At 33.1% G+C, this 13,261-nt stretch overlaps 1 protein-coding gene across 3 annotated transcripts in view; it reads right to left on the reverse strand.

Moving 5' to 3' along the window:
• LOC122517975 (neuromodulin) overlaps positions 1-13,261 on the reverse strand; it is a 39,748-nt gene that overhangs the window by 15,908 nt on the left and 10,579 nt on the right. The window contains exon 1 of one of the 3 annotated variants that reach the window (XM_043636610.1): positions 10,920-11,027. The exons of 1 other annotated variant lie outside the window; for it this stretch is intronic. The gene's annotated coding sequence lies outside the window, so the exon portion shown is untranslated. Of the gene's footprint in view, positions 1-10,773; positions 10,898-10,919; positions 11,028-13,261 lie in introns of those variants that run through there. One more of the 3 variants, XM_043636611.1, reaches the window with a different exon arrangement.

Below are 13,261 nucleotides of genomic sequence, written 5' to 3' on the forward strand. Positions count from 1 at the left end.
GGGAATGAGAGATAAGGATAGAAAGAAACAGAAAGAAAGAAAAAGAGAGAAGCCAGTTACTTTGTTTTTTCAGCTCATTTGCGCCTACGAGTTGAAATATTTTGTTCTCTTGGAAAGACGAGAGGTAATCTTCCTTCTCTTTTCTCTTTTTCTTCTTTTTGTGTCAAGTGACTCGCCACCCCAATCTTTTGATTGCTTTCAACGAAACTATGGCAGTAGGGGACCAAAAAACTCGACGGACTGAACTTGAACCGAACTGCTATCGAGGAAAGAAAAACGACGAAGATGAGTCAAACTTGGCAGTTTAAGCGACGTTTCTTTCAAATCAATCGAGTCTGTGATTTTGTTCTTTTGTTTTTATTATTATTGGCTCAAAATGTAGATGCTTTTTCTATCGAGGATCGATCGAAACAATTAAAAATTGCAAATTGATTTTTTACGCTAACATTATTTGCGGATGAAATCTTGGATGTTGAATTGGTCAAATTAAATGAAGCATAAATTTGAATCGATTTAATCTAAATCTTGTTCTTATTTTCATTTTTCTCAAAGACGTTCCTCGTATTCATTCGTTAAATTCGAATTGCATAGGGGTAAATGGGTGTTATCTGTAAAATGAAAATCATCTCTCGTTTTAACTACGTTCACCTTCACCTTCTTCGCATTAAACTCGTGGATTTTATAGGGTCGTGTCACGTCGAGATAGGGTGTGAACGCAAATACATGGAAAAACGTATACACACACACACACGCGCACACACAGATACGCACGAAATCACAGTCAAGGATAAAATGGTTTAGACGTTAAAAGATTATCGCGTTAGTGATTTCTTGCTCGTTAAAACGCAAAGCTTGCACCGATTATCGTTTATCTTTTGCACTCTCCGCTAAATATTCTCCGAACGATAGTAGGTTCTCTTTTTTCTAAACTTTACATCTCATTTTTATATCCTAACTTTTGTCTGTTCATTTGAAAAGGGGCATTAACGTAACCGAATAAACAACGGTCATTCGCGAGAAAAAACGGCTTCGGATGAAAACTTCGCGTAGGATGAATTCTCAAGTTTTTAATATTCGCCAGGGTGGTGAATGCGAACACTTGGCATAGTTATAAGTTTCGAAAGGCTGCAGGAAAATGAAGAAACTTGTTTGTTTTATCGTTCCCACCTGTCCATTGAGAGGAAGACGTTCATTTCGCGTTGTTTAAAATACATTTAGAAATTTCTAACGAAATTCTTGTAACGCGAAGAACAAGTACATCTATGTTTTTAAAAAAACGTCAAATATTTTTATTTATGTTAAATTAGTCGTTTATCGCGTCCAAAAAATAAAATTATTAATAAAAGTGCAATAATAAAATGATACAAATTACTTCCCGACTATCAGCCATGTTGGGAGTGTTGCCTACCGCAAGGGGCAACTATTCATTGTTCAAATTCAAATATTCATTGACTAATATTAATGATATCGAGAAATTCATTTGAAAATGATCGATGTTGGCTTAAACCGAGGTAAAACTTTGTGACTTTGACGATGTTGAAGAAAAGCGTAAAAAGGTCGGCACGTAGTTATTTAGATATAAACTAAACTTTCCATCCTAATTTTCCATCTTTGGAATTTCCCTTTGGCATAGTTTTCGTTGTATACCAAGGGAACTCCTTCTTCTCGTTCTCTTGGATCAATCAAGAATCTTCTATTAGAGTGCGGTGGAATTTACCTGTGTATAAGAGCTCTCTCTCTCTCTCTTTCTCGCGTGTTGTTACGTAACATCGAAACACCCTCCCCCTTTCCCCGAGATTTTTTCAAGCGACGAAGAAGAAAGGGCGCGTGCGCGTGCGCTTGCACATTTTCCATCCAATAAGAAAGCCTTGACCTTTCGACTCAACTACACTTTCAGTCTTGTCAAATTATAGTTGAAATTTAGGCTCCTAGATTAACTTTAGCGATTTAGTAGACGATAATCGATTGAAATCTTACATTCGAATATTCCAAGTGTTTTTCTATTTCTTTTTTTTTTATTTTCATTTGTAATTTGCAATCAAGATTCGTTTGAATTGATGAAATTTTCAATTTTGTAAAACGAAACATTTCGATTCGCGTCCAATCGTAGGACAACTATTCCAGAGGTTTGATGATGGGGGGAGTGCTGATGAGAAGGGAAGAGAAATTGAACGGGAGATAGTACTTGATATTCGATTGGTTCGGACGTTTGTGTTTCTCGATGTTGAAATGACATCGATTGAATTTTCCTACTTTTTCCTAAAATTTCTCTTTTTTTTTAGATATATCTATCTCTATTTCAACGTTACTTAGCAGAAATTTCATTTAAAAAAACCCGTCGACGCGCCCATGTTTGACAGTTAAAAAGAACAAAAAAAAAACAGGCCGTTAATCGATTGAAACTTCTACCACCACTTTTTAGATTTTGAACATCATCTATTCTGCATAATACCTGTAAGTAGTACATCATGTTGCCGGAAACAATGGAATTTTAAAAAAAAAAAAAGAAAGAAAGAAAATGAAGGTATCAAATTTCTTTGTAATTGTTCTACTCGAGTCTCTCTGTAAGCGAATTTTTCTTGAAGGTGAAACGAAGAGACGAAAAAGAAGTAAAGTAAGTCGACCCCCTTGATCCACTTTTACTCCTAACACCTTTTTCTTCTTCTTCTTCATTCTCTTTCTTTTGAAACGTGTTATAGAGTTACAACTTCCTTATTGTTATAATTTTTGTTGCATTTCTTTTCTCTCGAATCATTATATATTCGCACATTCAATTATTTCGCGCGAATAATGGGTAATATTTTTTGCAAATTTTTGTCGGAAAACGCGTAGAAATGATCGCTGACGAGGAGGATAATAAAAAGACAGGGAAGAGGGGCAGGAGAAGAAGGGCGAAGGGAGGAATAGTAGGCCGTTGCGTGTTTTGAAATTCGGCGAACTTCTCTAGCTTCGATAGCTATGAATTTTAATGAAATGTTTTCGCTTCGTTAACACTTTCAACCCCAGTGATCCGGAATTTGAACGGCATGTAAAAATACATTTTACACGTAGGAGGAGGAGGAGGAGGAGGAAGAGGAGGAGGACCTCGTCGTTGGAATTATCATCAGCTTACGATTTATAAATAATATTATATTCATTGTCTTTCTTTTTTTGTAATATAAATTTAATGAAAATCGATTATCGAAGAGAAACTTGAACGGTTTAGCGAGTTAACGAGAGAAAAAATAAAAAAGCTTGTTTAATTCTATTAATAAGCAAGTTCTTACGTAATCCAAAGTTATATTAGTTGTTTATTATCTAAAGTTATTTCTAGTTGCTATTAATAAACGTTAAAGAGATACAACTAAGAAAGTAGAATTTGTAAAGGAATATTTGGAAAATATGCGAACGAAACTTAAGTGATGGTTTTAGAATTGTTTATGATCTTGTTTCTGAATTATAAACTGTTTTTGCGTCTTCCAATAATTCGTACAACTTTACTGACCACACCACCCCCTCTTCAATTTCGTCCACGTATTTTGAAAAATCCCGTAGAAATAAATGTATACGTCGCGCATGCATAAATTTATGTACGTATGGACTTAGGTAAGTTGATACGCGGAGTGCATATATGCATTTGATATAAAAAAGCTCTTCTTAAAGAGGATACACCGTAGGAACATAAAATATTAGAAAAAGAAGTGGCCAGTTCAAAGAAAGTATGGGTCTAACGTAAATGCATTTCAAAACTAAATATTGCAAAGTGGCTTTTTACTATTTGAAAATCTTATCGCGTTTCGGTTGCCAAATCTTTTTTGAATATCTTCTCAACGGTAAAATATACTTGGAACGAAAATTGCGCTTCCCTTCACGGAACTTTAACTCTTTTATCAATTTAAAATGAAGTTCTTTTTTTTTTTATTTTTCCTTTCGTTAAACACTCGAGCATAATATCTCGATGAATTACGGGGTGTAAGAAAACTTAAATTAATTAAATTATTATTTAACGATAATAAATCATCGAGATAAAATTTCAATGGATCAAACAGTACGAGCTAATTTAACCAGAGCAATTTCTAATACAAGCATAGAAGCATGTATCAACGTTACAACGTGTAACTGGACAATTTTGGTATGCATCCCGCCTGTGTTAGTTTCTCACGGACGAATAAACTGAAACTGTTAGAGAGAGGAGATTAAATCGGCTAAATTTACTAGACTAAATGTAAATTAATTATCTATGCTCGAAGAAGTTTCAATAAAACAGCTGCCCGAGATTTCGATATTTATTAAAAAAAGTTTCACGTATCATCTTTATCGAATAAAATTATCTGACCCCCATATGATGCTTCCTTCCTGAATTGCATTAACGAACAATGAAGGAAATAATATTAAAACGAGTTTTCAAATGGATCCTCTTGAAATTCGATTATTTTTTATCGTAGAAGATAATATTTTAAGCGAATTTCAAAAGAATCTACTCGAATAGGGTCTATATATCGCTGTATTAAACCGGATTACATTGCTTCTACCTCTCTCTTTCCTACATTCCCTCGTGTATTCCGTTCGAAACTATCCATCTTGTGGTCACCAAGTGTGTATTCTGCTTCTAGTACTGGTTCACTAGACATCTCGAGTTATTTCACGTACAAGACATGGAGACTCTCAAAATCTTTCGAGAACAAAGGGCTTTTCTCGAGAATCTCTATTTAACCTAACAGATAAAGCGAGAGAGATAGATAGATAGATACGAGAAGATTATTTTGAATATATCGAAGACAAATTAATAATCCTTTTATAACAGAGACTAGACACTGTAATAATATACAACATGGAAAAAGATAGAAATGAAATCTTTTTGATTTTTCATTAAAATCATCAATTCAATATTCGTTTGAAAAAAATACTCGATAAAAATACTACGATTGGTTTCGTTTATGAGAATAAATAATTTTCCATTGTTTCTATGACGTATATTTCTCATATTTAATCCGTTGAAACGTCGAGATTTATTATTTTATAAGCTTTTTCAAAAGATCGTTATTGATACTTATATTCAATTGAACTTTCATTATCAACGATCTATATATATATGTATATACAATCTCTTTCTTCCTCTTTGGTATTCTTTTGTCTTTTGAAATTTGCATAATAATAATAATAATAGTTTATCAATCAATTTTCTACAATAATGCAATAGCTTGCGTTATTATAATCCTTTGGAAAAAAAATATGATGCATTAATAAATGAATTTTTTCTTTTATGTAATATCGAACTTACGTAAGATCACTCTTATCGATATTAGTATACACACACACACATAAATGATCAAAGGGTAAAAACGTATATGAATATGCAGAGGATAAAAGAGAGAGAGAGAGAGAGAGAGAGAGAGATGAAAAATCTATTTTTTTCTATCTTCTGGCTTTCACTCGGCTCAGCTTGCATAGAAAAAAAGGAGAAGAAAATAACGAGAAAAAAAAATGTAGAATTTTGAAAATAATATTACTTTAAAAGCCACATGCGAAAGCACCGCGGTGCTTTAACGAAAAGCTCATGCGAGTAAAGTGCCGGCGACAAAAATTGAACTTTCTTTACTCTTTAACAAAGGAAATCGAAAGGAGATTACGATAGATCGATTTATTCGTAGAACAAAAACGGAATGATCGATTCTACGTTTAACGCGAAGAATGAAAAATCACTCTACCTTTTCGCGTATTGGATTAGAATCGAGATTAGAATCGAGATTAGAAACGATTTTTTGTTTCTATCTTTTTTATTTCTCTTTATAATAATATTATTCGTAGATTTTTATTTATTAATCTTACATTTAATACACTTGAAGCGTATTTACGAATATTTTCGATATGCAAATCTCGAGTAGAAATTATAATAAGTGTCGTTGAAGTTAATGGTTAATATTCATTTGTTTAGAAATTTGATTTCGTACGGTAACGTTATCTATTTATCGCAAATTTACATACGTTTGAATTGAACTACCTACACATATGAATGCCGCTATATATTTACACACATATTTACACGTATTACGTACAACTAGTATGCACCTTCGTGATAAGCTCTGACAGTTATATTCGAATCATTTGAAATTCATTAATTATATTCTCGTAGAACTAAAAGGTTAAAGGTCTGACGCCTGTGCGATAAGACGACGTTTTCCAACGCTATTTAAATTTAACTTTTAATTACCAACCCGAGAGAGTACACCCCTTATTTTTTTCTCTTTTCGTTTCATATTAATATGTCAAACTTTTTTTTTGTTTAATTGAAAACTGAACAATGAATTATTTTCAACGCGATGTAATAATACTTTTAACCGATGTTCGTAATCATTTCCTTCAAAATTCAAACGATAATTTATTAATATTACATTCTTAACGACTTATACACTTTTAAGAGAGTTTAAGTTTAATTAATACGATTAAATATTGAAATATCTTTGATAAAGTCTCGAGAAATTTCCAAGTTGTTAATTACAGAAAAGAAACAAAAAAAAAAAAAAAGAAAAAAGAAAGAGATGAGAAAAGAGAACCAAAGGAAGAGAGTAGAATTACGCGAATAATCGAAAGATACGTTTATCGATCGAGAATGTTTAACAAATTCCCAACAGATGTTACGTTTAAAATGAGATATTCTCTAAGGTAATTTATGATTCGTTAATTTGTCAAATATAACGCGTTAATTATTGGTGCTTTATACAATTTTAATGAAAAGAGAAAGAAAGAGAGAGAGGGGGAATGGGAGTATCGCTTTGCGATTATCTCATTCTCGATACAATTAACTCATTTATGTGATATCTTAAGAAAGAAGGTAAAAGAAGAAAAAGATTAAAGAAAAAGAGAAACGAACCTTATTAAAACGTAATGACGTTCAGTTCTTGGAGAGGAACGAACGAACGAACCTGTTTCCACGAAGAAAAATATGAGAAAGAAAGAGAATACTCAAGGGTATATATGAAATATGTAAAGCAAGTTATGTCGCATTATGATGGTTATAGCGTATTATCGTAGAAACTATAGAAAAGAAAGGGAAATAGGAAAACGGGAAGTTAGATATCGATTTTCCTATCTTTTTCATGATATTCCGTTATTTTTGTCGTTAAAAACGAGGTCGTGCTGCTTGCTTCTACGTCCTACCTACGTGCTGGAAAGTAAAAAAAAAATAACAAAAAAATAACAAATAAAATATCCCCCACCGGAAATAATACGTCTACGATCAGAGGCTTATAATGTAAAAAAAAAAAAAAAGAAACAACCAAAATTCTAATAGGAAGTAGGCAAAATTTGTCTTTCAATCGATCATTTTTTTTGGTATATATATATAGGTTTAATATTCAATTAATTTGATTGTCAAAATTGACTTTGAAAAATGATAAATCTTTCTCTTTCTTTCTCTTTTCCCATTTTTCTCGTTCATTGAATACGACAAACATAAAAGACCGATTACGATATTAAAAGTCGTGCATATTCGTAGAACGGTGTTTGTGCTCGATTAAGTTTCAGGTAAATCGAGCGTGTTCGCGCGTAAAATCGTTAAATAAAAATAGCGAACCAGTCGATGTGTACGCGCGTGTGTCATTTCTCTCGATACCGTTCGGTACGAGCTTGCACAATTTGTTCGGCTTGTTTTAAAACTGCAATTTCAGTTTTTCGTTCTATGTATTTGTATCCTTTTTTGCTCTTTTCTTTTTTATCCTCTCTCTCTCTCTTTGCGTTGCTTAGCCATTAAACGATAGTTAAAAACACGCGAACAAACCGTTTCCAATTTGTTCCACTTAACGCGAATAATAAGCCCTCTTATATACCAAATACAAAAATAAAAAAAAACCCGAAAGAGAAGAAAACATAATTTATCATTCATTTATTTATTTAATTAATTCATTATTACGTGACTGCGGTGTAAGGAATAATAAATAATTTTTCAAAGTATTCAAAATATTAATAATATCATTTGAAATGCATTTATGTTCGAAGCATATCGAGCTTGAAACAATATCGTTGGAAATATCAAAAATAAAATATACAATCCGAATATACATTGAGAAAAATTAATTAAATTAGGGAAAAAGAGAAATAAGCGATTGAATCAAAATCGTTGTATTTCTACATTTTTTATCGATTTTGTATGAATTTATTTTGAAAAAGATAAATTATCAACGTAATAAAATAATTGAGAAGGAAAGACAAAGAGAGAGAGAGAGAGAGAGAGAAAAAGGAGATGGAGGAAGATAATCGATCGAAAAAAAATCTATCGTCAGCTGGATACACATACATACGTGGATATGCAAAAAAGTGGCATTGTATGCAACAGCAGCAGCAGGTTAGTTACTATTGAAAAAGTAAACGTTTCGATTGTTCAGAATTTTCTAGTCAAAGGTAAAAAATATCTCTCTCTCTCTCTCTTTGTACCTGTACGTTCATCCCTTTCATTCGTCCATTCGTTTGGTTTAGCAGCGTGTTATCGTTCGATATTATCGTCCAATTGCGAGATAAAATGTCGAGATAACGAGTCTCGAAAGGTAACAGGGATAAACATCACTCCTACGCGTTTAAATATTCATACATCTGTGCGCGTTTATGTGTGTTTTCCGTCGGTTTGTATTTCAATCGAAAACCCTAGAAAAGTACATTTCGGTATAATCGTTATACGAAATACAAATGGGTTTGATCGATCTTTCCTATGTTTTGTTATTTTAATATAAAAGTTTTTCATGAAACACAAGAGATAGGAAAAAAAGATTGAACAAATTTCGCGCGGGCGATCTCTCGTTAACCGACACTTCGCGTTTCAGTTGGAAAATTGGCAAAAAAAGAAAAAACAGGAAAAAGAAGAAGAAGAAGAAAAAATAGAAGGAGAGGAAAAATAATATAAAAAAAAGGAAAAGAAATATAAGAGATGAAAGATAGGAAGATAGGAAAAAGGGCAATTAAGTGGAGCTCGAGAGGGATCGTCGTTGAAAGGTCAGGATAAGTGTTAGGCCAATTTTCATTACAAAGAACGATCCACGTTTTTTCCGAGGCCCTCCTCCTCTCGATAGTTTCGCCGTTGAGAATCGTTTCTAAATTTGTCCCTTTTTATCTTACGCCTACGATTCGATGCAGCGACAAAAAAAGCAACAACAACGACGACGACAAAAAGAAAAGAAATTCAAACGATCTCCCGTATACGTAAAAGATTATCGAAAATTTCAGTTGAAAATCATTTTTCTCTCTATTTTCTATCCCGAGCTAATGAAAAATACAAAAATAAAAAGATTTCGTCGAAGATATTTGAATAATTTATGACAACGTAAAACATAAGATTTCTTCTTCTTTTCTCCTCTTCCCTTTGATTTCGAAAGAAAAATTCTATATCACGACATTGCGCGTTCCACTAATCTTAAATATTAAAACGCGTATCCCGATCGGCGCGCAAAGTACACTGGCATAAATAATAAAATCGGCAGACTGAAATTGAACTTTCTTCTTTGAACAGTCAACTTTACGAGGGGTCTCATTTGTTCTTGGTAATCCTTGCAGAGCAAAAAAAAAAGAGATGGAGCGAATATTACGTTAAAAACTAATCCCTCGCCTTGCCTGTGGTGGTATCGTACTCGAACTCGTTTCGAACTCGGAGAAACCATAGAACCGTAAATACAAACAAGGAAAGCAATTCTCCGAGCAAACAGACAACGACCACCACGACGACGACGACGACGACGACCAATTTCTCATCCCATTATTACAAGGATGATACGATTTTACGATTTATATATTCATGCGTACTAACACCACCCCCCTCCCATGGGTCTAACAATACGATTTTTTTATCGCTATTGCAATCATCATCTCTCCAAGCGATAAATATTTATTCGAGTAGTTTATATTTTACGCGTATTCGCATTTATTTTTAATATACAGGGTGTACCACATAACTTTAATCACGATTTTCTCGATTACCTGACAAAAAAATACTTTATATATATGTATACCATAAGTGTCAATTATTTTCGTAAAAGTTACGATTATCTTATATTTTGTTGTTTGATATTTTCCAAAAACTTATGGGACACCCGGTACCCCTGTTTACGAGTAAAAAATATACCAGAGATAATTTATGTTAATTACGAGAAGTTCCGATCGATTTTTCGATCCCTATCCTTTCGTAAATACATACGAAATTATTTCATACGCATTAGTCTTGAGAACTACAAAAAATAAAACAACAAAAACCATAGAAATAGAAATATTGATCGTTTCTATGAAAGTTCCGTTGCTCGTATGGTAAAGTTTACTCCCAAGGACTTTCGAATTGTATAAGCTTCGAACAATACTCCTAGGACTATTACTTATATGCATTAACTGATATCATTATAATTTCGATTCTATGCGATCGCAAAAATGTGCCCATAATTATGAGAGTGGTCTAAATGAAAATTAAACAAAAAATGAGTTATTTCACATTATTTTCAACTAAATAAATTCAATGTAATTTTCACTTTCAAAAAGGGGGAGAAAAAAAAAAGGAAAATTCAAATATCGATGTAAGATCTAAAATGAAAACTTGAAAAGAAAAACACGTTTTTAAAGAAGCTCTTTATCGATATAAACTTGGACTTTTTATTCCATTTAAAATCCCATTAGTGACTCGTCATCCTAGATCACGTACACACATATGTTATCACACGGACATAAAATAGAGAAAATAGATCAAAAGAGATATTTAGTTAAAAAAAAAAAAGGATATATATATATATAAAAATCAAAATAAAATGGATAATAATTTAAGCTCACCTGATGTGACTCAAATGTAAGACGACGATGTGTGTGCGTGCGTGTGTGAGAGAGAGGAAGAGACAGAAAGACGGACAGATAGATAGACAGAGAGTAAAAGAGAGAAAGAGAGAGAGAGATAGAAGCAGTCCAAAGTGATATGTCACCTGTACACCTTAACCGCACCTGATCCGATATGAGACTGACGAATAGCAGATACCCCCTCTCCCCTTTTATAAGCGGGCTGGCTTACAACCCCTGCGCGCGAGTACCACCACGCAGCTTCTATCTTTCCCACCAAACACCCTCTCCTCCTCTCCCCTATATCTCGCACACATCGCAATACACGTATCAGCACGCGAAGCTTCTTCTTTCTCTTCTCCCTCTCCCATTCTGTCTTTTTCTTTCTCTCATTTTGTCGAGTTCGACCTCGGAGAAACGTTAACAATAATAAGAGAGAGAAAAAAAATAGAAGACGAGGGAGAAGGGGGAGAAAAAAAGTAAGGGAAAAAAAAATACGAAAGAAGCTCCTCCTTCCAATTGGCCTGGACTTTGCCAACATTTTTCTTAGATATTTTTCTTCTCTTTTTCTTTCTATTTGACGTAAACAACGCGTGAGATATTTTCTTGACAATATTTAAATCGAATTGTACGATACGGAGACGTATGAATTTTTGTACGTGTCTACGATTACAAAATATATGGGAAAAATATTTTCGTTAAATTGTTCGGGAATTTGTATTTGAAAATCGTTTTTCTATATGTTTCGTTATGTCATAACGTGATATCGTATTAAAATTATAACAGCGACTCGATGTAATAACGGTTAAAGATTATTCGGTACAACGTAATAACATAATTCGTGAAAATGGAAGAAAATAAAAAGAATAATAATAAAATGTCGAAGGAAATATAAGAAGGATCGATAATTATTTGAACGATTGCATTACCATGAAGTTCGCCTAATGCAATAAGGATTAAAGAATATGAGACTGTAACAGGCGATGGTTCGATGTTCGAAGATAGTTGTTGGCTGTTGGTTGGGTTTTACCACGATCCCACCCTCCCTAACGGTTCTCATATAAAAACCTTTTACCGTAGTTCACCTTGAAAATTTGATTAATTCTCGCTTAGGAGAGATAACTTTCGTTATGTTTTTTAACGGATAGGGGGAAAAAAGGAAAAATGAAAGAACGTTTATGTATTATAGACACACTACACGACCATTACGGATCATGTCGGTCAGCTTTTAACGGTGACTCGATACCATCGTACGATGTAAAAGTACCACAGACCTTTTTATGGAATACAAATTTTATCCACGCGATGGGATCTTTTTTCTTGTCTTTTTTTTTCTTTCTTTCTTTCTTTTAACGAAAAATCTAAGGGACTAATATAAATTAACAAATAAAGATTGAAAAGTTTACAGATTAACATTGAAACAAATTCAATTTTTCTTCTCGGTCGTACTAGTTTTTATTTGTCGACGCATAAGTAATTTAAAAAAAAAGAACAATCCACTCAAAACTTTTCCACCCTAGTATACAGTATACAAAGTTAAAGAGAGCCTGTGCTACTTTACATATTTTTCATATTAAAAATATCTTAAATTCTCGCGTGAAGTTTCATTCAAATTAACATAAGCATGGATAACAAAATTACTGAGAGTTAAATCGTATCAAATCTAGAAATATGTGTCTGTGTAAAATAGGTTAAACATCTGTCATTGGTTAACTCGATATAATAAATAATAATTTTGAATGATTGCAGTATTAATCGATACTAATTAAATTTCTATTTGATGGAAAATCAAATATGTATAATGCATATAACAAAACCTGAATGATAAGACGAATTTTCGTGTACCATTTTAAATGACGAGTAGCAAATTAATAAAGATATTAACTAATTTCATTGCAAATAATGAATTTAAACGAAATAATTATAGCTGCTATTAAAATCGTTCAAGAATAAACAATGAGATAGGGATTGTGTTTGCTTGACGAGCCACAATAGTCGAATGATATACTCCAAATTACGCTTATGCGTACACATACGAAAGACATACACGCGCGGTACGTAGATACGTAGATTTTACGATTGTATACTCGATGGTTGTTAAGCGAAATGTTATTGGCTATACCGTGGTTAAGTTCAACCCCTTCTGTTCGACATCACGTACATACACAGACGAGGGGAAGGATTTGAAGGAGGAAGAGGCATGGAATTTCTGGAGTTCCCGAGTTCCGCAAATTTCTCACCGAATTTAGGAGTGCAAAGAAGGAGATGGCGCGTGGTATTTTCTGTAATACGTTCTACGAATGTTTCTATAGTTTTCCACGATAAAGGTGAAGGTTCGCATTTTGTATAAATAAATATGCATACTCGTATATTCTTCAAATATCCGACGAGTAATGCGTTTCACTTTGCAAAGATATTGGCTTCGTTCCTCATTCGTAGAAATAGGTTACAGCTATTGTTTTCAATTTTATTTCTATCAAAGAAGATA

Source organism: Polistes fuscatus, unplaced genomic scaffold (assembly GCF_010416935.1).
Source record: "Polistes fuscatus isolate 324 unplaced genomic scaffold, CU_Pfus_HIC Scaffold22, whole genome shotgun sequence".
In the NCBI taxonomy this organism is placed as follows: domain Eukaryota; kingdom Metazoa; phylum Arthropoda; class Insecta; order Hymenoptera; family Vespidae; genus Polistes; species Polistes fuscatus.